Genomic DNA, 24,433 nt, shown 5'->3' on the forward strand with positions numbered 1-24,433 from the left:
TGTGTCTCTTCTCTCCCAGTAACACAGGGCTGGTGGCTTATTTGAATACGAAGAAAAAAAAGTGGCATTCCCAGTTTTTTATCATGGTAGCTTCTGAATACTCCAGGCTACCCTGCCAAGAACAGGCTGTTGGGTCAAATCATCTCAGGGATTCTTCACACTACGAGTGGGGGTCAGGATCAATAAAAATCCAAGATGCCCTTTGGAAGAGATATGGGGGTCCTTGAAACCCCAGAGGCTAACAAATTTTTCTTTTAGCCTACAGAGTGGACCAGGAAAATACTTTAGAGTTATCTTGAGACTCAGTATTTTTGCCAAGCTTCCTTGAGAAGGAATTGGCAAAGAATGAGAAGAGAACAAAACAGGAAGCAGTTTTGAAATAAGCAGAATTGTTCCTTAATCAGTTTCGACCACCCACTTGTGCACCTAGCCTAAGGGTATGCAGAAATTCTTAATAACCCATGTTAACTCCAATTTCTATGTTACCAGGGCATGTGTATTAAAAATCAAGACCTAGAGGAATTGTGAAGAATGGTTCACATCCTTAGTAACTTGTAATCTGGTTCAAAGCCACTTCTGGAATGTACACATTCAACCTTCAACACAGGACCAACCACCTAACTACCCTCTTTCCCAGGGATGCTGGGTCTGAAGTTAGGTAAAGCTGCATTTAAATTTTGGTTCTACCACTTCCTGGGTAAGGTTTTTAACCTAAGACTTTTAACTTATTTGTACCATGAGAATAAATTCCTAATGTTACTGGAGTTTGTGAGAATTGGATACAAAGCATTCATTCCACCTGGGTGAGGTGCTGCATGCCTGCAATCCCAGCAGCTCTGGAGGCTGAGGCAGGAGGATCGCGAGTTCAAAGCCAGCCTCAGCAAAAAGCAGGGTGCGAAGCAACTCAGACCCTATCTCTAAATATTATACAAAATAGGGCTGGGGATGGGGATGTGACTCAGTGATCAAGTGCCCCTGAGTTCAATTTCCAGTACCAAAAAAAAAAAAAGCATTCACTCAATACTTAACTACACACTAAGCTAAAGTTACAGTGAGATGCAAGACAAAAAGACCAGCTTCTGTGAGTTTTATGTTCTAGAAGGAAGCAACATATGAGCAGTGAGGAAGAAGACTCTCAAGCAGAGGTAAGTGATGGTTGCTGGATCCTCTCCTGTACTGCCCAGCCCACTTTTGCTGAGGACTTGTTCCTGGAGCTGCTAGAAATGTGTTTGGCCTGTGGCCTTTGGCTGCCAGCCCCCGGGGGTGGTCTCAGCTGCCAACTCAGCCAGAGATTGCCTGGAAAGGTTTCATACAAACAGTGATCAATGCACACAAGTGACCTAGCTGTCCTTGGCCCAAGTCAGGGTGCTTCTGAAGGGCTATTTTAACCACGGAGCTCCTGGGTTCTGTCATTGGGCCTACAAAGACAGCTCAGTGATTGTCTAATTGGGTCTGTATAGGAGCCTCCACTTGAAGAGAGAGCAAAGCCCAGACCTGAACAGCAAGGAGTCAGCCCTTGGATGAGGATGCACACTCCAGGTAAAAAGATCAGATAGAAATGAACAAGCCATCTGAAAAGCCATGCAGAGGGGTGGAAGAGTGGGAGAAGAGGTCCGAGAGGCAAGGCCTATGTTGGATAGGGCTTTGTAAGCCAGAGAGAGAAATTTGGATTTTCTTTGAAAAATGGTGGGATTTATTTGACCTAATTTTTAAAAATTATTACATTATAGTTATACATAATATTGGAGTTCATACTGACAACATAGTCATACAAACATGGAGTAATATTTGTTCCAATTCAGTCTCCAGTACTTCCCCTTTCCCTCCCGCTATTCCCTTTCCTCTACTGGTCTTCCTTCTATTTATTTACATTTTTTTTTAAATTAGTCATGTCATTTATATATATATATATATATATATATATATATATATATATATATGACTAATTTATATAATTAGTCATATATATATAAAGGTGAAATTCACTGCAGTATTTTCATGTATGTACATAGGATAGTTTGGTCCACTTCCTTCCACCATTCTTCTCTTTTTGTATCCCTCCTCCCTCTGCTTCAATCACTATCTTCTACTCCACTCATGCCACCCCCTCCACCCACCCATCCCCTTTTTTTCCCCATATTTGCTCTAGCTTCTGGATATGAGAGAAAACATTCAACTCATGACTTTCTGAGTCTGGTTTGTTTCACTTAGCACGATGTTCTCCAGTTCCATCCATTTACCAGCAGATGCCATAATTTCATTTTTCATTATGGCTAAGTAAAACTCCGTTCTATTGTGTTTATATGCCACGTTTTCTTTATCCATTCATCTGTTGACATGCATCCGGGCTGTTCGGTAACTTGGCTGTTGTGAATTGCACTGCTATAAATACTGATGTGGCTGTATCATTATAGCATCTGATTTTAGATCTGACTTGATTATAAGGGATTTCTTTGGCTTGCCAGTGGAGAGGAGGCTGTAAAGTAAGAATGAAATTGGAGAGACCAGTGAAGAGCCTATAGTAAGATTTTGGACAAGGGACCATGGCAAATGACAGTGGACAGAAGACAAATTGAAGATATAATCTCCAAGTAGATGTAATAGACCTTGAAGATAGATGTAGGAAGATGAAGGGAAGGGTTTCTGGCATGTGATAGCATATATGGAAAGTTCCCAATGGTATCATTCATTGAGAAGAAGTGCTTGCTGAAGTGTCTCACTTCTATTCCTGTAGTTTGCATAACCTGGCATCATGCCTAATGTTTTTACAGGCTGCCAGTGAAAATGATCATTGCCAGATAGACCTGATTTCTAGAGACTTCTGAGTCTGCAGGTGGGCACACAAAGATCTTGCCAGGGAGTTAAAGAGATTACGTGCCCTGAGAAAGGAAAAGGAGGTGTGTGTTGCAGTTGGGGGGTTGAGAGAGACATGACAAATTACTATAAAACCATGCCACTTTAGTGGCCCAGGCCTTGCCCAACTTTTTGGGACTCTTGATCCTGGGGCTTGAGGAATGAAGAGAATGTCTCCTACAGGGACAGAAACTGCATGAGAAAGGGGTTGACTGTAAGCTGATACTTCTCTATTCTGGCTGACCTGGGTTTTCCTTTCCTTTCAATTTGACTTCTGTTTGTTTGCTGGTTGGTGCTTTGCATTGTTCCTGCAGGAGGCTTAGGAGACACAACCCAAGAGGCCCAGGCTGACTATGACTGTGCATGTTGCACACCTGGATCAGGCAGGACTCCAACCACAGCCCACTGCTGTCCCCCCAGACATCTGAACCTCACTCGCCAACTGTCTGGCTGCCTGAAGGCGCAGGGAAGCAAATTCTTTTTCATGAATTATGCTATTGGTATCATGTCTAAGAAACTCTTTGCCTAGCCCTAGGTCCCAAAGATTTTTTGCTATTTTCTCCTAAAATTTTATTGTTTGATATTCTATGTTAAAGTCCATGATCCATTTTAAGTTAATTTTCGTATCAGGTGTGTGGTTTAGATATAGGATTGTTTGGTGCCTGTGAATATCCAATTGTGCAGCCCATTTGTTGAGAGCTTGCCTTCCTCCCTTGAACTGCTTTCATACCTTTGTCAAAAGTCAGTTGAGGGGGCTGGGGTTGTGGCTCAGTGGTAGAACGCGTGCCTAGGATGTGTGAGGCATGGGTTCAATTCTCAGCACTACATGTAAATAAATGAATAAAATAAGGGTTAATCAATATCTAAAAATATTTTTTAAAAAATTTGTTGAACATACTTTTGTTGTATCCATGTCTCTTCCATTGATCTCTGTGTCAAGATTGTGTTAGCTAACCTCGTTCTTTTGGTTTTCCATGTAAATTTTAAGCTGTCCATGTCTGTAAGATATCTTGCTGGAATTGTAATAGGAATGGCATTATTATGATGATCATTATTATTATTTTGAGGTACTGGGGATCAGACCCAGGAACTTTCACATGCTAAGCAAGTGTTCTACTACCGACCCCCAGCCCTGTATTATTATTTTTGATGCTGTTATGAATGGAATTATTTTCTTTTCCCCCCTTTGAATTTTTTTTTGTTAAAATACATATTTTTAGTTTTTTCCCATTTTTTATTGGTATAATTATACATACTGGTGGAATTTGTTGTTACACATTTGTTCAAGCCACATGTAACAATATAATTTTGTCAATATCACTCCCCAGTATTTCTCCTTTCTCTCCCTTTCTCCCTCGCCCAATCCCTTTCCTCTATTCTACTAGTCTTTGATGTTCATGAGACTCCCCTCCACACACACACACACACACACACACTCACACTCACTCACTCTCTCTCTCTCTCCCTCTCCTTTCCTTTTTCCTCTCTAGCTTTCACATATAAAAGAAAACAGGACTCTTGACTTTCTGAGTTTGGCTTATTTTGCTTAACATAAGTTCTGAAGTTCCATCCATTTTCCTGAAAATGACATAGTTTCATTCTTTATGGCTGACTGAAACTCCATTGTATATATGTATGTATATCATTTACATATATCACACTTTTTTATTCATTCATCCATTGATGGACACCTAGGGCTGGTTCTAAAGTTTGGGATTGTGAATTGTGCTGCTATAAACATGGGTGTGTGTATTGCTATAGTATGATGACTTTAATTCTTTAGAATAAATGCAAAGGTGTGGTATAAATGAGTCATATAATAATTCCATTCCTAGTCTTTTGAGAAATTCTCATACTGATTTCTATAGTGGTGTACTAATTTACAATCCCATAAACAATGTAAAAGTATTCCTTTTTCTCCATATCCTCTCCAGCATTTAATATTATTTATATTTTTTATGGCTACCATGAATGGAATTACTTTCCTAATCTCATTTCCAGATTGTTCAGTGGTAATTTATAGAAGTACATTTTTACATTGATCTTGTATCTTGTCACATTGTTGGACTCTTTGATTATTTCTAGTAGTTTTTTATGAATTTCTTAGAATTTTCTTCATACAGGATTGAGTTGTCTACAAATACAGACAGATTTACTTCTTTCTAATCTGGTTGCCTTCTATTTCTTTTTCTTACTCAATTGCACTGGCTAGAATCTCTAGTACAATAATTAATAGAAGTGGTATGTGCAGCTATCTTTTCTTGTTCCTGGTCTTGGGAGAAAAGCATTCCATTTTTATCCTGCAATATAAACAAATTAAGGCTGGAAATGTGGCTCAGTGATAGAGTGCTTACCTAGCATGCATGAGGTCCTGGGTCCAATCCACAAGTCTCACAAAATTTAAAAATAAAAATATGCAAAACCATATGTCCACCAACGACTGGGATCCTGAGAAAGGGGAGGTTGCTGAAGGCAATTTAGGAAGTCTTCCTTAAGAAGAGGTGAGAGGAGGACAGGCCCAGCAAGGGTAGGAAGTTGACGAGTTTGTCCTTATAATACTGGAACTGACTGCCAAAGAGGATGGACTCAGGGATACTGATTCTAGTGCAGCTTTGTGCATCCTCTGATGGGATAGATCTACTCTCCTTCCCCACTGTAACTATAAGAAGGATGTCCATACAGGCTCCTGTGCCCATCACAGGTTGCATTTCATTCCCTATCACTCTGACTGGGGACAAGCAGGCAGGCAAACTGGGATGCTCTCCACCCCTCATAGGAAGAAAGCCAGGACCAAGTCAGTGAAACTCTTGCCCCAGGGTGCCTGATGCAGCTGCTACCAAAGGAGATCCTGAAAACCTTCTTCCTGTGTTAAAAATTAAGCCTTTGTTCTTTTGTCTATTAACCCATTTCTTTGATGAATGCATTTGGACAGCATGGGCATGTGTGAGGCATCTGGCAAGGTACAGCATAGCAAGAGATGAATTAACAGGGACTTTATTCACCAGGCGTTTGTCACTTATAGCAGAGGGATGACTCTCAAATACACTTCAGGGAACAACATGAGCTCTGGGACAAAAAAAGAGGCCGAGATAGGCTGGGGTAGGGTTTGAAATTCTGCGTTTCTGGCAAGCTCCCTAGTGAGGCTGGTACTGCAGGTCTGAGGGTCACACTATGTGTAGCCAGGCCACAGAACACATCTGATATGATTTGGCTGGAGAATAGTAGGAGAAAAGATCTGGAAAAGTAGGTAGAGGCCAGATTCCAGGCTGAGGAGTTTGAACTGTATTTGGCAGGCAACACACAACCTCTGAAGGTATTTGGGTCATGAAGTGATCCAAGCCTGACAAAGGAAGATTAGTCTGGAAATCATTCAAGAAGAGATTGGAGCAAGGTCAACCAGAAACACAGTGATTTGTCATCTACCCGCCCACCTTTTCCTCCACATTCCTATTCATCCATTTATCCACCCACCCCATCCATTCACCATCCACTAGTGTTTGTTAATGCATATTCCTGAAGAAGGATAACAGAACCTGGGGCTGGGGTTGTGGCTCAGTGGCAGAGCGCTTGTCTAGCATGTTCAAGGCCCTGGGTTTGATCCTTAGCACCACATAAAAATAAATAAAATAAAATAAAGGTATTGTGTCCAACTGCAACTAAAAAAAAAATGAATGTTTAAAAAAAGAGAGAGAGAGAGAGCGCCCAATCTTTTTCCCCAGGGATCCCAGAGCCTGGTGGGATCAATAGCCTCATATTACGGGTGCAGAGTGGTACAGGAACAAAGGCACCTAGCAAGGACACCTGGCACACTTGAGGAGGGCAAGAAGCTTCCTGAAGGAGGAGAACTTCAGAAACTTTTGAAGAGCAATGGGAGTTGTTTGGGTAAGAAGAGTTGGGTTAAATGAAACTACTTGAGCAAAGGCTGGACATGAAAAGTGGCACAGTGTGTACAGGTACAGCTGTCCAGAGCTTGGGGCTAATAGAGTAGAGTAGGCATACTAGTCAGGGTGCCTGCTTGCAACCAACAGAACTGGTTATGGTTATGTCAGTGTATTGGCAGCTCATAGAATTGACCTGAAGTTTGGAGAAACAGCTCAAGCAGGAGCCCAAGGTCCTGGCATGTCCCCATCTCTCTGAGGACTATCACCAAAAGAGAAGGGTATAGTCAGCCAAGATGATCAATGGCCACCATCAGAGGCAATGATAGTAATTGGAATCCAGGATGTTTACACCCCCAGTCCCCATGGGAAGCGCTTCACACAGATCATCACATGGGCTTCTTCCTAAATACAGGGATGAAAAAAGTAATCTTAAAAAAGTTGGAAAGTTGCCCAAGGTCACCCAGCTGCCAAAGCGCTGAAGGCTCTAGAGCTGAGTTCATTGGACTTGAAAACCCAGGAGAGTAAACTGCAAGGGGACAGTGCTCAAGACTACTCAGGGTGAGTTTGGGCAGGTCCAGACTCACAGGAGTCAAGGGTCTGGGGAAGACACAGTAGCAGTGTCATCCCCAGGGGCTCTGATATAGATGTGATGGCCACCCTGCGACAAATATGCTGGGGTGGGAGGGAATGTGCAGCTTCAGGCAAATGAAGGAGCCAGGTGGAGGAAAAGCAGGGAAGCCAGGAGCAGAGGACATTTAACCTGCCCTGGAGATGTGCCCAGGTTCCTAGGAAACAAACGGGAGAGAGGTGAAGGTGCCTGTGCGAGAGGGTTGGAGTGGAGAGCAGCTGTGTGTAGAGGACTGGACTCAGGAATCAATCGTTACTTCATTCCGTGACTGGGGAGAGGTGGACTAAGACTTAGTTAAATGCCTTGCAGGGCAGTGCATTGGGCCAAATGATGCAACAGCAAACCCAGCACAGTGGCACACACCTGTAATCCCAGGAACTTGGGAGGCCAAGGCAGGAGGATCACAAGTTTAAGCCCAGCCTCAGTAATTTAGCGAAGCACTAAGCAACTTAGTGAGACCCTATCTCAAAATAAAAAATAAAAAAGGCTGGAGATGTGGCTCAGTGATAAAATGTCCCTGGGCTCAATCCCCAGTACTATATTAAAAAAAAAAAAAAAATGGAACCAGTAAGGTTTGGAAGAGGACCCAAAGCAGAGACAGGGCAGCAGTACTTGGCATAGATGGCCAGGAAAAGGGGTGTAGGGAGAAGAGCAATGGATTCAGGGACAGAAAGGCCTGTAGGAAGGTACAGTTTGTTGGACATTGGGCCCAACTGCTCACCCAGCAGAAACACTCCACATACACAAGTACTCTCTCTCTCTCCATCTGCTGTGATTGGAATGTGTCCCCCACATGTGTTAGAACCTTAATTCCTTCACAGGAGCATGTTGGGAGATGTTTGGGGTCCTCATGGCCAAGCCCTCATGAAGGGGTTAATGCCTTTCTCACATGAGTGAGTTTTTCCTCTGCATGACTAGGTTAATTAGCTTGAGAGCAGGTTTTCATAAAACAAGGCTGCCACATACTCTGTTTCCCTTATGCTTTCTTCCATGTGTTGAAGCAGCACAAGTCTCCAGCCAGCACCACACTCATAGTCTTCCGGGCCTCCAGCATCAGTATTCTGTAATAACAGAAAAATAAAGCTGGGTATGCTGGCATGTCCCTGTGTTTCAGCTACTCAGGAGGTTGAGGCAGGAAGATCTGTTGAGCTCAGCAGTATAAGACCACCCACTCCGCCCTGGTGACTTCTCTGTGAAGCAAGAGGCTAGGGTGGAGTGTGGAGTCAGTCAGCAATGGCAAACACCCCACAGAAGTACAAACTAGTTCCTGGAGATGATACCTGAAGCCAAGTCCCCATTGAGACTCTCTGGAGAGGCTGGGGTTTGCTGGTTTCCCCATATGGCCACAAGCCATTTTTGTGACTCAAAGGTGGTAGTGGCCAGCAGGCACCTGGCACAGCCTTCCCTCCAACCAGGCTCTGCAGCACAAGATAGCTGGTCTCGAGGAGCAGCTGATTAGTCTACATGGATGTCTCTAACCAAGGTCCAGAGGCTGAGGATTTAAACCACAGATACTTTCTCACACTTATGAAGCCTGTGAATTCAATACTATGGTGCCAGCAGGGTTAGGCTCTGAAAGGCCTCCCTCTTTGGTTTGCAGATCACTGGCCTCTTGCTGTACCTGCACATGGTCTTTCTTCAGGGCTTAGAGTTGGAAGGAGCCTTCTGGGGTCTCTTCCTTTTCTTATAAGGACATGAATTTTATTCAGTTGAGTCCCTAGCCTATGACCTCATTTAACCTTAATTACCTTCTTTATAGTCCCATCTCCAGTATAATCACATTGGAGATTAAGGCTTCCACCTGAATTTGGGGAGGACACAATTTATTCTATAACAAGGCCCAAGAGACCCTCTAGATCATCCCCCTTATTTTACCAATGGGGAAACCAAGAGATTTTTTTTTGAAGGTCACACAATTGGTAAGAGGCCCAGAATTAGAAAAACAATGACTTCTGACTTTTGTGGTGTGAGTAGTAGGTGTGTCCTTCAAGAGCAAGTCTCTGTTTACATAAAAGGCAAGAGTGGAGGGGAGCAGGCCCACCCCGAAACCTGAAGGATTTAGCTGAGACCTTGGGAGACTTCCCATTTGAAAAAGTTGTGTCACTGGAATGTATGGATGATGGCAGTCCGTGGGATTTCTTCCTCTAAAAATGTCAGAGAGCTTGGCAGAGTTTGGGCAGACAGTTTGGCCAAGCTTGGGAATAGACCTCATAACTCTAAACTGCTTAAAGATTCTTCTAAAGTTTCTGCAATAGTGATTAGGAAACCACTGAACTGCAGCCTCCTAAATGCAGAAGTCTTGCCAGGAGGAAATAGGCACAGAAAAAATTTTCTCTGTGCATATCTTTGGCTCAGGAACTTGACCTTAGGGGTGAGGGCAGGGAGCAGGCAAAGGCTGTTTACCCTGATTGGGTAATGCAGATAAGTGGCTCTTTCTGTTTGCATTTGCAAATGGGGTAACTGGGGACAAAGTTTTGGTGGGCAAGGTCAGTCCCAGAGTAGGCTGGATCAAATGAGAGAAGCTGGCCACCCTGGTCAAGGTCCACCACTGGGAGGCAGATCCCAAGGGCTGTGTGTGGGAGTGGAGCCTGAGTCCAGTTAAGGGCCTGTCCCCACTGCAGGGGGCCTTGTCCTCTGCCTCCTGCTCACTTGGACTCACTTCAACATACCTCTGAATGTTCTGTACTGATTCAGGCCAAAAAGACTTTTTTTTATTCTTTTTTTTTTTTTAGAAAATGATTGTTTTATTTTTTGAAAATTATATTTTTATTTAATTTTTTTTTTTTGGTACTGGGGACTGAATTCAGGGGCACTCAACCACTGAACCACATCCCCAGTCCTATTTTGTATTTTATTTAGAGACAGGGTCTCACTGAGTTGCTAAGTGCCTCTCCATTGCTGAGACTGGTTTTGAGCTCATGATTCTCCTATCTCAGCCTCCTGAGCCTCTGGGATTACAGGCATGCACCACCCTGCTCAGCTGAAAATTATGTTTTTTAAAAAATATTTTTATCAAAACAAATGCCAAGAAAAAAATTGTTATTAAAAAAAAAAAAATGAAGGCAGGTGTGGTGGTACACACCTGTAATCCCAGCGGCTTGGGAGGCTGAGACAGGAGGATCCCAAGTTCAAAGCCAGCCTCAGCAAAAGCGAGGTGCTAAGCAACTCAGTGAGACCCTATCTCTAAATAAAATACAAAACTCCACCGCGCGACCAGCACGCTAGCTTCTTCTTTTTTTTTTAATATTTTATTTACATTTTAGTTTTTGGCGGTCACAACATCTTTGTTTGTATGTGGTGCTGAAGATCGAACCTGGGCCGCATCGCTTGAGCCACATCCCTAGCCCCCAGCACGCTAGCTTCATACTAGAGGTTCGTAGCATAGAAGTTAACTAGTGAGATCAAAATAAACACACAAAACTCAATTTACCCTTTTCTTTCACCAGGTCTGAGACGGCCCTCCCTCTGGCTCCTGCCTCAAGCCACCCGGTGGGGCAGCGAGGCTTACTCAGGACTAGCAGGAGAGAGAGAGAGAGAGCACACCAGGGAGTGGCCTTTTATTGGGGAACAAGAAGTTCAGAGGAAAATTCCATCCAATGAAGGTCGAGGGGGACAGCATTCCAAGGTCAGGGTCAGTGATTGGTCTCAGGGTCAAGGGTCAGTCACACCCTCACACTGGATGGGCTCTCGCACCTGGAGAGGGTAGGGATTAGTTCCAACGCAGTTTAGCCAGAATGCCTCACACCCAATCAGGGAGGTGTCCAATCACGTGCGAGAATGGCTTCCCACACAAAACAGGGCTGGGGATATGGCTCAGTGGTTGAGTGCCCCTGAGTTCAATCCTTAGTACCAACCTCCCCCGCCCACCCTCCAAAAAAACAATGAGTTTTGGGGCTGGGGTTGTGGCTCAGAGGTAGCGTGCTCGCCTAATATGCATGAGGCACTGGGTTCGATCCTCAGAACCACATAAAAATAAAATAAAGATATTGTGTCCACCTACAACCAAAAAGTAAATATTAAAAAAAAAAACAACCATGAGTTTTGACCAGGTGCAGGTGTAGTGGAACATACCTATAATTCTAGCTACAATGGGAGGTTAATGCAGAAGGATCATAATTTCAAGACCAGCCTGAGCAATTTAGCAAGACCCTGTCCAGAAAATAATTTAAAAAGAAAAAAAAAATTGGGGCAATCACTTTCATAGCCACAAATACCACATTAGGGAAAATAAAAATGGAGACATGCCTTGTCAGTGTAGTATTGTCCTCTTAAGCATGGTCACTCTGAAATGGTATCAGAACATGGTCTTTAGAGAAGTCACATCAACAAGGTATAACAATGAATCTGTTTGTTCTCAGTATATAGCCCTATTGTGAGCTTTGTTCAATATTTCCTGATAAAACCATTGCCCCCTTCAGAAAACAGGAAAGAAAGGGGAGTCAAGGGGCAGCTGCCTACCCCAAACCTATCCTGTCACAGCTAGAAGAAATAGAGACAAAGAACTTTTTACAAAACACAAGCCAGCTCTCTGGAAACAATGCTTTTTAGGTTGGGAGTCCATACTCCATCCAAATCACACCTGCAAGGAAGCTCCCCCCCCCCACCCCCATGGAGGCCCTGTGGAGGCACAGCACAGAAGAACCAGGACTGGTAGGAGTGCTACTCCCAGGGTCTCCCTGCCCACCTTCCAAGGGTGAGTGACGTGAGAAGAGTCCAAAAGGGAACATGTCATGTCCAGTGACCACAGGATCCAGCTTTATGCTGTCTTTTTTTTTTTTTTGGTGGGTGGGGAGGGGAGGGTGGTAATCAGGAATTGAACCCAAGGCACTTAACAAGAGCCACATCCCCAGCCCTCCCCTCCACCTTTTTTTTTTTTTTTTTTTTTTGACACTAGTTTGCTTAGGACCTCACTAAGTTGCTAAGGCTGGCTTTGAATTTGAAATTCTCCTGCCTCAGCCTCTGGAGCCACTGGCATTACAGGCATATGCCACCCTGCCTGGCTGTAGTCTTGATTTCAAACACTCAGTCCCACTGTTCCAAGGCACAACTCCTGGGTGGAGACTGTTGGTTTAAAAAATGTGGTCAGTGGGTGAATAGGCCCTCATTCCAGGGTGTTGGTTTGCTCAAAAATGAAAACATGTAAGAACTTAAAGTCTTTGTAGAAGGCAGCCTTTCTTCCTCCTGATAGGGCACAGTCTCTTTCTGTTCTTTGTCTGAGTAGGTACTTGAGGACTATGTAAATCTCTGAGAACACCTGGGACTTTACCTCCCTCCTTAGCTGCTTGACTTGGATCTCTGATTTCAACAGTGGAGAGTGTAACTCTTTCTATTAGCTCTTACATGCTCTTATATAGGACAGGAGATTGGAAGATGCCATTGACCTAGCCATTTGACCTTGGTTGTGTCCATGCAGCCTAAATAACACTGTTTGGCCCAGGGAATCTTGTTCAACCTGGCAATATGCTGGGTCTAGATGGGAGGTGGGCACAGCAGAGTCAGATAGATGGCCTGTGCCCTGTCTCTGTGACCTTGGACAAAGGACTACACCTTCTTCCCTTCAGCTAACACATCCTTCAGTGGAGATAATAATGGACCTACTTCACAAATTTTTCTTGAAAATGAATTAACGTAGGGCTGGGGATGTGGCTCAAGCGGTAGCGTGCTCGCCTGGCATGTGTGGGGCGCTGGGTTTGATCCTCAGCACCACATAAAAAATAAAATAAAGATGTGTCCTCCGAAAACTAAAAAATAAATATTAAAAAATTCTCTCTCTTTCTTTAAAAAAGAAAAAAGAAAATCAATTAACGTAACTCACAGAAAAGCCAGAAGCTGAAACTCCAAACCTCAGTTCTTGTGTTCCGACAAAAGAAAAGTTAGAGTCAGATACCAAAAGTCATGCGAGAGAACTTGATTATAAGTGAAAGTCAAGTAAAAGCAAGTGAGGATCAAGCAGGTAGCACTCTTAAGAGAGAGAGTGTCATTCTCTGAGAGAATGACAAAGGAGATGACGCTGTCTCCGCGTTTATTACCAGGACAACTGGGGACTACCTTCTGTACCCTTTGCCAATCAGGTGTTCAACTCCTCCTTCATGTCAGGCGGTGGAGTTTTTGACCCTAGTTGGTCCTCTCTGGAACTGTCATGGTGGCTATCCTATTTAGGTGACTTCATCTATAAGTCAATCAATCCCATGTTAATGTGGGTCCTGGGGTCAATAACTGGTCAGAAGTTACCTTAGTGGGCCTGTGCTACTAGGGAATCTTCCTTCCCAGACAAATGGAGGCACTTCTGGCCTAGCTTCACATCAACGTCAATGGATCCTGTCAAGAATAAATCCCATTAATTCTTATCTTTTGATATATTTTCCCTTTAGGACCTTTGCTTCCTTTTTTTTTTTAAATGAATTAACTACCACCCTTTGTTTTCTTGTCTACTTTGGAAGTAGTTTAAAGAGGACCATAAAGTAATTTAAAGAACACTGTGACCTTGCCATGCATTTCACTGCTCATTCACTGCTACCTAACATAACCAGTATAAACACTCGGCACCTGTTTGTTCCTTGGCTGCCAGTCTTGATTGAGCTCCCTCTAGATGTCAGGGTACCAAGGGTCCCTGTCTAACTGAGTCATGGGGACTTAGCTTTGCAAGGGGAACTTCATTTGCCCCGAATGATAAACATGGTCTGACTAAGCAGACACCTGTTTACTCCTTTAGCAAGCGGAGGCCACAGGGCGTTGATGAGACCCTGCTAGCTCCCAGTGGGCCCCAGACATTCTAAGCTGATGGTTCCTGGGGCATTGGCAACTAACTGGACAGGCTGCTCTCAGACTGCTGTGATCCAGGGCACATTGGATCCCTTTCCCTGAGACACCCAAACTGAGCATATAGACTACAGCCAGAGGTGCCAGTGCAGGCCACAGGAAGTCAGTATAGAAAGAGGAGAGCCTTTGAGCATCCCCTTCTTTGTGCTCTGGGAATTAAGTGTGGGTTGGGGCTTCAAATTCACAAGGACAAGAGCCAAGATGCCATTCTTGGTCTGACCTGTAAGTCACCTTGGGTGGGTCTGGCCATCTCATCCCAGGGCCGCCTCAAGTTCGGAGCCCAGGCAGCCCTAAGCGAGGAGGCTTAATGAAGAGCAGAGATACCTAGAGACCCACAGGTGGGAGATGAAAGAGCTTCCAGAGGAAGCCACTGGAGCTGGTAATTACAGTGGCTTGAACTCCCAGCCTGGTCCCAGCCAGTGGGTCTCTCATCTCCCTGAGGCTTCACTAAAGAATGCAGCCCTTTCCTGGCCTGAGAATGGAATGTTCTGGGGCCAGTGGGTTTTTTGTTTTTTTTTTTTAACAATTGCTACAAATGCTTGCTCAGTGATATCAGAGGATCAGGGCTGGCCTGGGGCCAGACTCTCAGAGGTGAAGGTTGAGTGCCAACCCCAGCCTCCCTGCCACATTCATTCCCCCTGCTCATCTGGTCCTCTCTTTCTCCTCTCCCGTCTTTGCCTTAGGAAAAGGGTGTGTTTAAACTGTAGTGTAAATGGTAGTAGTGCTTCAGTGTTCTGCCATCCCGCTTCCTCTCTATCTTTTTAAAAATCTTGATCTGGGGCTGGGGATGTGGCTCAAGCGGTAGCGGTAGCGCACTCGCCTGGCATGCGTGCGGCCCTGGTTCGATCCTCAGTACCACATACAAACAAAGATGTTGTGTCCGCCAAAAACTAAAAAATAAATAAATAAATATTTTAAAAAAATAAAAATAAAAATCTTGATCTGGCCTTAATCTTGGGCTTCTGAAGCTGGGATCATAAATCCATGAGGTTACATGGTGATGGGCTGGGGGTAAGCAAAACTATAGAGTAATATAGTGTACCTCTCTGGAACATCAATTTTTTAAGATGATGATAAAACCCATTATCTATTAAAACAAGCATAACCATGTCATAAAGAAGAAAGAGAAATTGCATGAATCTTAATAACAAAACAGTCTTCTTCCTATAAATGGCGGTTAAATCTCTTTGCTCAAGGCTGTGGGAACATAGATTCCCACACGATCACTCTAGTCAATGACAGTAGAAGTATCCTTGGATCGCAACCACCACTGAGGTCATTTTATTGTTATTTTATTTATTTATTTTTAATTTTGTTTTTCTTGTCCACACTGGGGATGGAACCCTAGGCCTCTCACCAGCCATGCAAGCACTTTACCACTGAGCTAGCTACACCCCTAGTCTCTACGTAATTTATAATCTTGACTGACAAATGACAGGTTGGTAGTGATTACTGGTATTTAAAGCTTATGCTTTTCTGAATGTTATGTAATATTTTTGAAACTAAGGTTAGAATTTCTGTTAGTGTTAACCCATGTTGCCAAGGGCATGCACAGGTATGTTCTGCGTTTCTGAGCATTGATTTGTTTTAAAGGTGTCACAGTTTTAAACAGTTGCAAACTGGGTTGAACCCCATGTGAAAAACCTGTAAAATCCCAGAGGAAAAAATGTTAAAGCAACATTAGGGGAGAGTGCAGACTACAAGGAAAAATAAACCTTCCAGGGACCACAGAGAGAGGCTATGCAAGAAAAAGAATGCCCGAGAACCCAGAGAGAGCCTCAGCAGACAGGTCAAGCAGAGGAGCTCAGTGCAAACGGGAAGTTATAGTTGTGACCTGGCCCTGTGTTGGCCCTGGCTCTAGTCCTCATTCTACACTTTCCCCTGCTACAAACATATGTCTTGTATGGAATAAAAGAAAGGTCCATCCTGTCAAAGGTCCATTTCAAAGTCAAAGCCCCGGACAGATTTTGACAGAATCCATTCTATTCTCTAGAACTCATATTTGCTCTCACATGGCTATATCACTTCTAATATTTCAAGTATTAGAGTTAGTATATATTGGAAAAATGAGATGAACTTCATTTCTGGTGAGATATGTGAATACATAAATACACAAAATGCATTTGTATTTTGTGCCGGACACTCGTCCATCGCATTCATCATGGGGCCCCATACCTGGAAGTTAGACAAGGACCTAATCAGGTCCATATGGGTGGCTTGTGCATTATCCTTTGGGATTCCTCTTCTTCCTCTTTCCATCTCTGGTGTACCAGTATGCCACACAGCATGTTCTATCCAGTGGAATTTGGACACCTGAGGGTCAGCTCTCTTCAGGGCGACTGAGAAGATGATGTCCTGGTGATGCTAGAAGAGTTTCCTGGGCCACTGGCTACCTTTGATTTTACCATGTACCATGGTCCTTTCCTGGGTCCTTTGGGCCTGTTGTGCTCTGTCAGTCATGGTGTGTGCCAACCTACCAGAACGTAGCATCTTGGGCAAGAAACCTAAAACAAGGCCATTCATACACCCTCCTCTGGGGGAAAGGCCAGTGCAACCCTCTGCTGGGCAGAGGGGCCAACATTCAACTCCCTGCTGGAGATAGTAAAGCCAAGACCCAAGAGAGCAGAGGAGACACATAAGCAAACAATAAAGCAAAATCAAAATAAGGGGGGGGGGAGAAGGAAACTATATTTAGAGTGGGCATCTTCCACGCCATCTATACATGCCAGGCCTTGCCACCCTTCATGTCCACCCTATGTGATATAAACAGTCTCCTGGTTCATATATGTGAGGCTCTGAGAGATTATGGCTAATGTCTATCCAGGGCTTGCTATATACCATTTATTTGTCACTCATCCCATTGTGTAGGTTCAATTATCTCTATTTTATAGATGGGAAACCAAGACACAGGGACACCAGGTAACTCCCTAGTTGTCACAAGATAATAAGCATTAGCAACAGGACTGGAATCTAGAAATTCTGACTCCAGATCCCAAGTATTTAACACTTAGGTCTGTAGCCCCTCCCAGGCCCCAGAACTATTGGCCCTGCATCTCCACCCTCAGGTCTGCTGGGACTGCCGCATGCCCAGTGTCCAGGCTCAGCAGCCCCTCCTTCTGTTCATGGAGATGTTCTCAACTGGTGCTATTAACCAAAAAGACCCCAGGATGCAGCTGCCAGTCACACAGGCAGTCTGGATCCCCAGCCTGGCCTCTGAGGACAATGTCCCTGTTGCTTCTGGGACACTGATCCAGGGTCCACCAGTGGGCAAGGGGATTTTGCCTTTCTTATGTGCCACCAGTGTTGGCTCAGTCATGTCAGAGGATCAGGGCTGGCCTGGGGCCAGACTCTCAGAGGTGAGATGAGCTTGGCATCCTGCCTGCATCCTGGACTGCCCCTGCCTCCACATCAATGGACAATGCCACCTTGAAAAGTCACTATAGGGGGCTGGGGCTGGGGCTCAGTGGTAGAGCACTCGCCTGGCACGCGTGAGGCACTGGGTTCAATCCTCAGCACCATATAAAAATAAAATAATAATAAAATAAAGATATTGTGCCCACCTATAACTAAAAAATAAATGCTAAAAAAAAAAAGTCACCATAGGCCAAGGGACGCTTGGTTTTCCTGGGGACCGCTCCCCTGCCGACTCTCTCAACCCTTTCTAGAAAGTACTGAGGAGGTGAACTCTCAGTGTGCAGAGGGAAGTGCCCAGGAGTTTTACTCATTAATAGCAGAGCAGAGGCAGGGGTTACAGGGTGCTGAACAGAGAGGATGCACACCAGACAATGCACAAGCAAGTGTGGAATGTTAGAAGAGACCCCTGAGAGACAGAGGAGACCAACACTAGTCTAGTCTGGCTCAGGTCCAGTATGCACTTCTTAGCCAAAAAAACTGGCTCCAGCTCAGACCTAAATGTTCTAGGCATGGAAAAAAAAAAAAAAGAGAGAGAACTTCTTGTTAATTCTAAGCAGCTAAAATGTACTACCCCTGTGGCAGAATTTGCTATTTGATGCCCCAATTTGTACTCCCTCTCTTTTCCGTAGTACTAGAATTGCAAAGTTCTTAGTCTCACCTCAGCCAGCTGTGGACACATGACTAATTCTGATTAATGGGATGTGAATGAAAACCAGGTATGTGTGTCTTTGAAAGGAAGTAGTATGTCCTTGCCTTTTTCTATGCTCCCTTCCTCTTGGTTGGAATGGAAATATGACAGGAATCAGAGCAACCTTGTGGGGCCACAAGATAGAAGCCTCTGCTCACCTGTTTGAACTTTTATATGACAGGGATTCAGATTTCTCTCTTTTTAAAGCCAATGTGATTTTTATCTCTGTCACTGTAAGCAAGCTGATAACCCAGTACTGCATCCCAAAGCTTAGACTCCCCAAATACCCTCCCTTTGGGTAGGGTTGGAATTCAGTGTGTGTGTGAAACACAGTGCTGTAGGAGCTCCATATATCCCAGAACTCACCTGCCCCGGATCACAGGGAGTATATTTTGAGGAGAATTGGTTGGAAAACAGAAGAGAAGGCCATTCTGGATAGCATCTTTCCCTGCAAGCAGGTGACCACTTGCAGTCAGGATTCTCTGGTCAGTTTTCTAGAAAAATGGGGCAAGCTCGGATTGTTTCATTCAAACTGATGTTCTATTGGTTAAAACATCTGGTAGGAGGAGGTGCTGGGGCTGTAGCTCAGTGGTAGTACATTGCAAGTGTGAGGCACTGGGTTTGATCCTCAGCACCACATATAAGTCAATAAATAAAATAAATGTCCATCAACAACTTAAAAATAAAATCTATCTATCTATCTATCTATATAGATTTATTTATTAAAAACAAAACAAAACAAAACACCTGGTAGGAGAGGAAAATCCCTGTATTATGGTTGAGACTCCGTGGTACAAAATTGAGTAGTGGTTATGAACCAGTTTCTCCACATGTAAAAACAGAAACCACAATGCTCCAGAGGCTCTGTCTTGTGATCTGTCACCTCAGGAGACTGGGGAACCTCTTTTATTCAAGTCCATGGCAGATTGTGTTTTCTAAAAATGATCACCCTTTTGACTTGGGGTCTCCTGTAGTTTAACTTAGAGAGAAACCCCCTGCTGGTCTTGACCAAGGAACTTCCAGGCTGGTACCACTTCTGGCTCCCTAGTGATAGGCAGGTGCAGCACTAGAACCAGCCAGCCCATTCTTTGTGTCACAGACCAGCCGTGGGACCTTGGCAACTTTCATTATTTCTCATTTTCAATGATGAGCTTGGCATTCTGGAGCCCAGCTTCCTCTGGGTTGTGCTTAGTGAGGACAAGCTGGTCTCTTGGGGCCCGACCTTTCTGGGCACCAATGTCTGATGGTCTTCAAGGGCAGAGCAGGCTGACCTCTGTTGACTGACCTCTGTTCACCTGTGTTTCTACTGTTTTCCACAAAACTGATGCCTTTACCTTCTATTTCTTCATCTTAGCATCTTTGAGCCAAAGTCTTCTCCCCTAAAAGGAGAGTCTTTGTCCCTTGTCGTTCCTAAGTGATCTCTGTGTATCCCTGGAGGAAGCTTTTCCTGACGAATTTCTTCCCACCTCCTCCACAGGCTGCCAGGTTCTTGAGTGGGCCACTGAGGAGTCTTCTGAGCTAAGGAGGACTTTGAAAAGAGGTGTTAGAGCCCAGCCATTCCGAGTGTGGCTCTGACCAGCAAGTCCACACCTAGAATTCTATGCTTTTTCTCTTTCCTGCTTGGGATGACATTGATCTTTGAAAGTGGAAATTATCTAATCAGGAAAGGCCTCCAATAACCAAGACAGGCTTATGGAGGAAGGCTGACTGGGACTCCTGGGTGGCTTTGTATCTGTCTGCTATATCCACCTTTGGTCCATTTATTGAAAGTATAACCTAAGACCCCTCTTAAACCTGCTCTGCCTCAACCATCTCTTCTAAAAAATGGGGATTACAAAATCCTTTCATGCTTGAAAACAAGGGACTGGTCTTTTAGATCTCTTGAGTTCCCCAATGTCTCTGAGAATTGGAGTTCTTTTTTATTTTAGTAATGGGGATTAAACCCAGGGCCTTACACATGCTAGGCAAGTGCTCAGCCACTGAGCTACATCCCAGCCCTTTTAATTTTATTTTGAGACATAGTCTGGCCTAAAAGTTGCTAAGGTTGGCCTTGAATTTGCAATCCTCCTGGTTCAGCCTCCTGAGTAGCTGGCATCACAGGCAGATACTACCATACCTGGCTTGAGAATAGGAATTCTATGAGAGATTGAATTATTGATTTAGAAACAACCTCAAAAATTTTCAGGAAAGTTACGAGTACAGTATAAAATTTTTTCCCAGAACCATTTGGGGAAAACATTGCTGACTCAGTGCCCCATCACCTTCCAATATTTTGGTATGTATTTTCAACAAACAAGAACATCCTCCTCCATAACTGTGATACAGGTATCAAAATCTGGAAGTTGATGTTGATCTGTCACTACCATCCTATCCTCATAGCTCATTAAGTGTTTTTTTAAATTTCTTTATAATGTCCTTTTAAATGAAAATCTGAGTCTCCAAAAAATGTTGTTTATTTGGAATTAGCAGAGCAATGCAATGAGTCTATGCATAGCATAGTAAAGTGAAATTCAAAGGAGCTGAGACTGGGAAAAAATTTTAAAGACAAAAATAAGAAGGATTACATCAGGTGTTTGGAAACAACAACCTTCAGCCACAGTGATTAATAACAAGGGTGGCCTCAGCCTGAGGATGAACAGACAGTTGCTGGATAGATGTCCTTGCAAAAGTGCTTTTTGTATAAGGTTTAATCTTGTAACTTTGGCAGGGTCTTTTGTGACAGTTGCTATCAGGTACTTTTGCATAATAACCCTTCCTTTATAACTGCCAGACTTTATTTACTTTGTTGTTGTTAGGGTTGACATAATTGACTCCATTTTCAATTTGGCAACTTTGACATTTCTTTAATATTAACAGAAGGATCCAGAACAGTATTTCTTTTTTTAGTTGTAGATGGACCCAATATCTTTATTTTTATTTATTTATTTTATGTAGTGCTGAGGATTGAACTCAGGGCCTCACGCCTGTGAGGCAAGCACTTTATCACTGAGCCACAACCCAAGCCCAGTAAGTATTTTTTATTTTATTTTATTATTATTTTTTGTGTGTGTTTTATTAGCTACACATGACATTACAATGATCTTGGCAATTCATATATTTGAATCAATTGGGGTATAAATTCTCATTTTTCTGATTGTACAGATTGCAGAATCACACTGGTCATAGAGTCATCTATATACATACAGCAATCATAATGTCTATTCTATTCTGCTGCCCTTCCTCTCCCCCCTAGTAAGTATTTTTAAAAAAATATTTTTTAGTTATAGGTGGACACAATACTTTTATTTAATTTTTATGTGGTGCCGGGGATTGAACCCAGTGCCTCACGCATGCTAGGCAAGCACTCTACCACTGAGCTACAACCCCAGCCCCAGTATTTTTTTTAATATGTTTTTTTAGTTGTAGCTGGACACAATACCTTTATTTTATTTTAAATATTTTATTTTAGTTGTAGATGGACACAATGTCTTTATTTTTTATGTGGTGCTGAGGATTGAACCCAGTATCTCATACATGCAAGATAAGTGCTCAATCATTGAACCACACCCCAGCCTGATATCTTTATTTATTTATTTTTATGTGGGGCTGAGGATCAAACCCAGCACCTTGCACGTGCTAGGCGAGCGCTCTACCACTGAGCCACAATCCCCGCCCCCCCCCCCCCCGAACAGTAACTATTGCATTTAGTTGTCACATCTCTTTAGTCCCCTTCAATCTAGGAGAGTTCCCCCATCTTTTATTGACTTGCATAATTTTAACACTTGAGCACTGCAGACTCAGTTGTTTACAGAATGCCCCTCCATCTGAGTTTTCGGATGCTTCCTCACGCTTGGATGCAGGTTTCTTCTCTCTGGAAGGACCAGCATAGAAGTGATGCTTTAGGGCTTCCTACCAGGTACTCATGATGTCCCTCTGCTCCACCTGTGATGTCATTTCCAACACTCAATTAAGGTAGAGTCTGCCAGGCTTCTCCCCATGAAGTCATTTTCCCTGTGTTATTGTTAAGTATTTTGTGGGGAGGTACTTTGAAACTATGTAAATATCCCATTATTCATCAAATAAGTAATTACAGTGAATAATTAATTATAGATGTAATTATTAATATGACTACAACTAACAAATATAATTACTATATGTTTAGCCTCACACAGTTTCCTATTTTATTTAATGGACTGTAATGGGTTATAATCTATTTATTATCAATATGTTATTTATTTTATGCTCACATTATACCAGGTTTGGTCAGTGGCAGCCCCTCAAATTGGCTTCTGTGTTCTTTTGCCATGTCTCCCTCATTCTTTGGACAGGTGCCTCGCCTTGCCCAGCCCTCCCTGTGGCCTGTGGCCTACTCTGGCAGGGAAGGGAGGAGTCTAGGAAGGCTTCCAATGGCACCAAATATTCTAGACAGTGGTGCTAGTTGTTTGTGAAACTTAGAAACCCAAGATTCAGCCTGTGGCATGAGCTCACTTAGACTATCCCCTCAGGACCAGGCTTTCTAGTTGGGGTCATCTGTTACCTTGAGTGTGCTTCTTAGAAAAACAAAACCACTGAGGGGACCCAAGAAAGAAATGGGCCCATGGTGTCTCCTGTGCCTTCATGCTGGACCCAGGATGGGTTAAATTTGAATGTTACCCCCAGCTTCAGGACTGGCCAGGAAATTTCCCATATCTTCCCCCTGGTTATTCATGCTTACTAAAAGCAGGCGCTGCCAGTGCCTTCCGGCCTGAATCATTCCTGCATCTCAGGCTGTCCAGAGCACCAAGACCCAGCATGGGCCCCAGCAGGCAGCAGACTGTGAGGCTGTGCTATTTTTGGGCTTCCTTTTAGACCCCCTGATAGTTTTGCTTTCTGGAATATTGTTTCTTTTTCCTACAGGAGACAGATTCTAAGAAACATCTCAGGAAGCCCTGGCACTGATAATCACGGAGTATCTGTGTAATATAGTCCCAGAGGTCACCTGGGGTCGTGGTCCATTTACCAAGAGACTAAAAGAGCTCAAAATTTTAGGGCCCCTCACTTGCATGGGCCACATCCAAAATCAGGGCATTTGGTAGTCACAGTTTCGTAGTCTATCTTAAAGAAGGGCTCCCCAATTGCTTGAGTTCTTCACATGGGCCTGCCCTGGATCTACTGTCACATATGACAGGATTCCTGGGCTCAAAGTACCCCAGAGTGGTGAGAAAGGAAGGACAGGATCCCCTGGGGGAAGGCAGTTCAGTGCCATGGTAAAGAGTGAGGCTGCCTGGGTACACATCTCAGAGGTGACACTCAGATTCCAGAGGCTGCCTACCTGCCCTCCAGTGGAACCTACCTCACAGGGTTGAAGGGAGGATTAAATAGGTCCACAGACAGATACGTGGATATGCATAGAGTGAGTCCTTGAAATAGCACTTAGAGGTCTTCTCTTTCCCTTTCTCTTTATGAAGTGCTGCCGTAAAGGACAAGCACCCTGGAGAGTCTTGGTCTCCTCGTTCTGTAACACCAAGGAATGTTCCTGGCTTCTCTGGCTTTTCTAGTCAAGGTTGAAGGCTCGTGAAGGTTTCAGAACATTGGGTTTCAGGGTCAGGTTGCTGGGCTGAGTTGCCAGGAAGTGGCTGGCCTTGACCACTGCATCCGAGTATCTGCAAGTGGGCAGCAGGAAGTGAAAAGCCTGAGACCTGGCTCTGAACTGCCTCCTGGCCCTGTCCTATGGACAGGAAACGAGGCTGGGAGGATTGGGACAGAATCAGCTTTGGAGTTGCTGGCTGGGATGGTGGGTGACATGAGCTGGCCACAGACTCCAGTCTCTGGGGAGACTCACCTGGGAGGCTCTGCACTGGAGGCTTAGGAACTCCAGGCCTCCTATAGGAGATGGCAAGGTGGGGGATTTTGACCCCCTACTGCCACCAGTCTTTCTTTCTCTTCCCTATGTCAGAAAGCTGGGGGCCAAGTCAGGCATAGTGGTACACACTTGTAATCCTAGTGACTCAGGTGGCTGAGGCAGGAGGATTGCAAGTTCAAAGCCAGCCTCAGCAATTTAGCAAGGCTCTAAGAAACTTAGCAAGACCCTGTCTCAAAATAAAACAAAAAAAGGGCTGGGGATGTGGCTCAGTGGTTGAGTGCCTCTGGGTTCAATCCCCGATACTAAAAAAGAAAAAAGAAAGCTGGGGG

At 44.1% G+C, this 24,433-nt stretch overlaps 1 long non-coding RNA gene across 4 annotated transcripts in view; it reads left to right on the top strand.

Annotated features, from left to right (window-relative positions):
• Positions 1–1,315: 1,315 nt before the first annotated feature.
• LOC131424114 (uncharacterized) overlaps positions 1,316–24,433 on the top strand; it is a 32,800-nt gene continuing 9,682 nt past the window's right edge. Inside the window, exons 1-2 of one of the 4 annotated variants that reach the window (XR_009226622.1) lie at positions 1,316–1,539; positions 21,218–21,289. This is a non-coding gene — a long non-coding RNA (uncharacterized LOC131424114). The remainder of the gene's footprint in view (positions 1,540–21,217; positions 21,290–24,433) is intronic. The other 3 variants (XR_009226620.1, XR_009226621.1, XR_009226623.1) reach the window with 3 other exon arrangements.

This window comes from Marmota monax, unplaced genomic scaffold (genome assembly GCF_021218885.2).
Source record: "Marmota monax isolate L192 unplaced genomic scaffold, Marmota_monax_Labrador192_F-V1.1 WCK01_AAM20220418_F8-fsc00072, whole genome shotgun sequence".
Taxonomy (NCBI): domain Eukaryota; kingdom Metazoa; phylum Chordata; class Mammalia; order Rodentia; family Sciuridae; genus Marmota; species Marmota monax.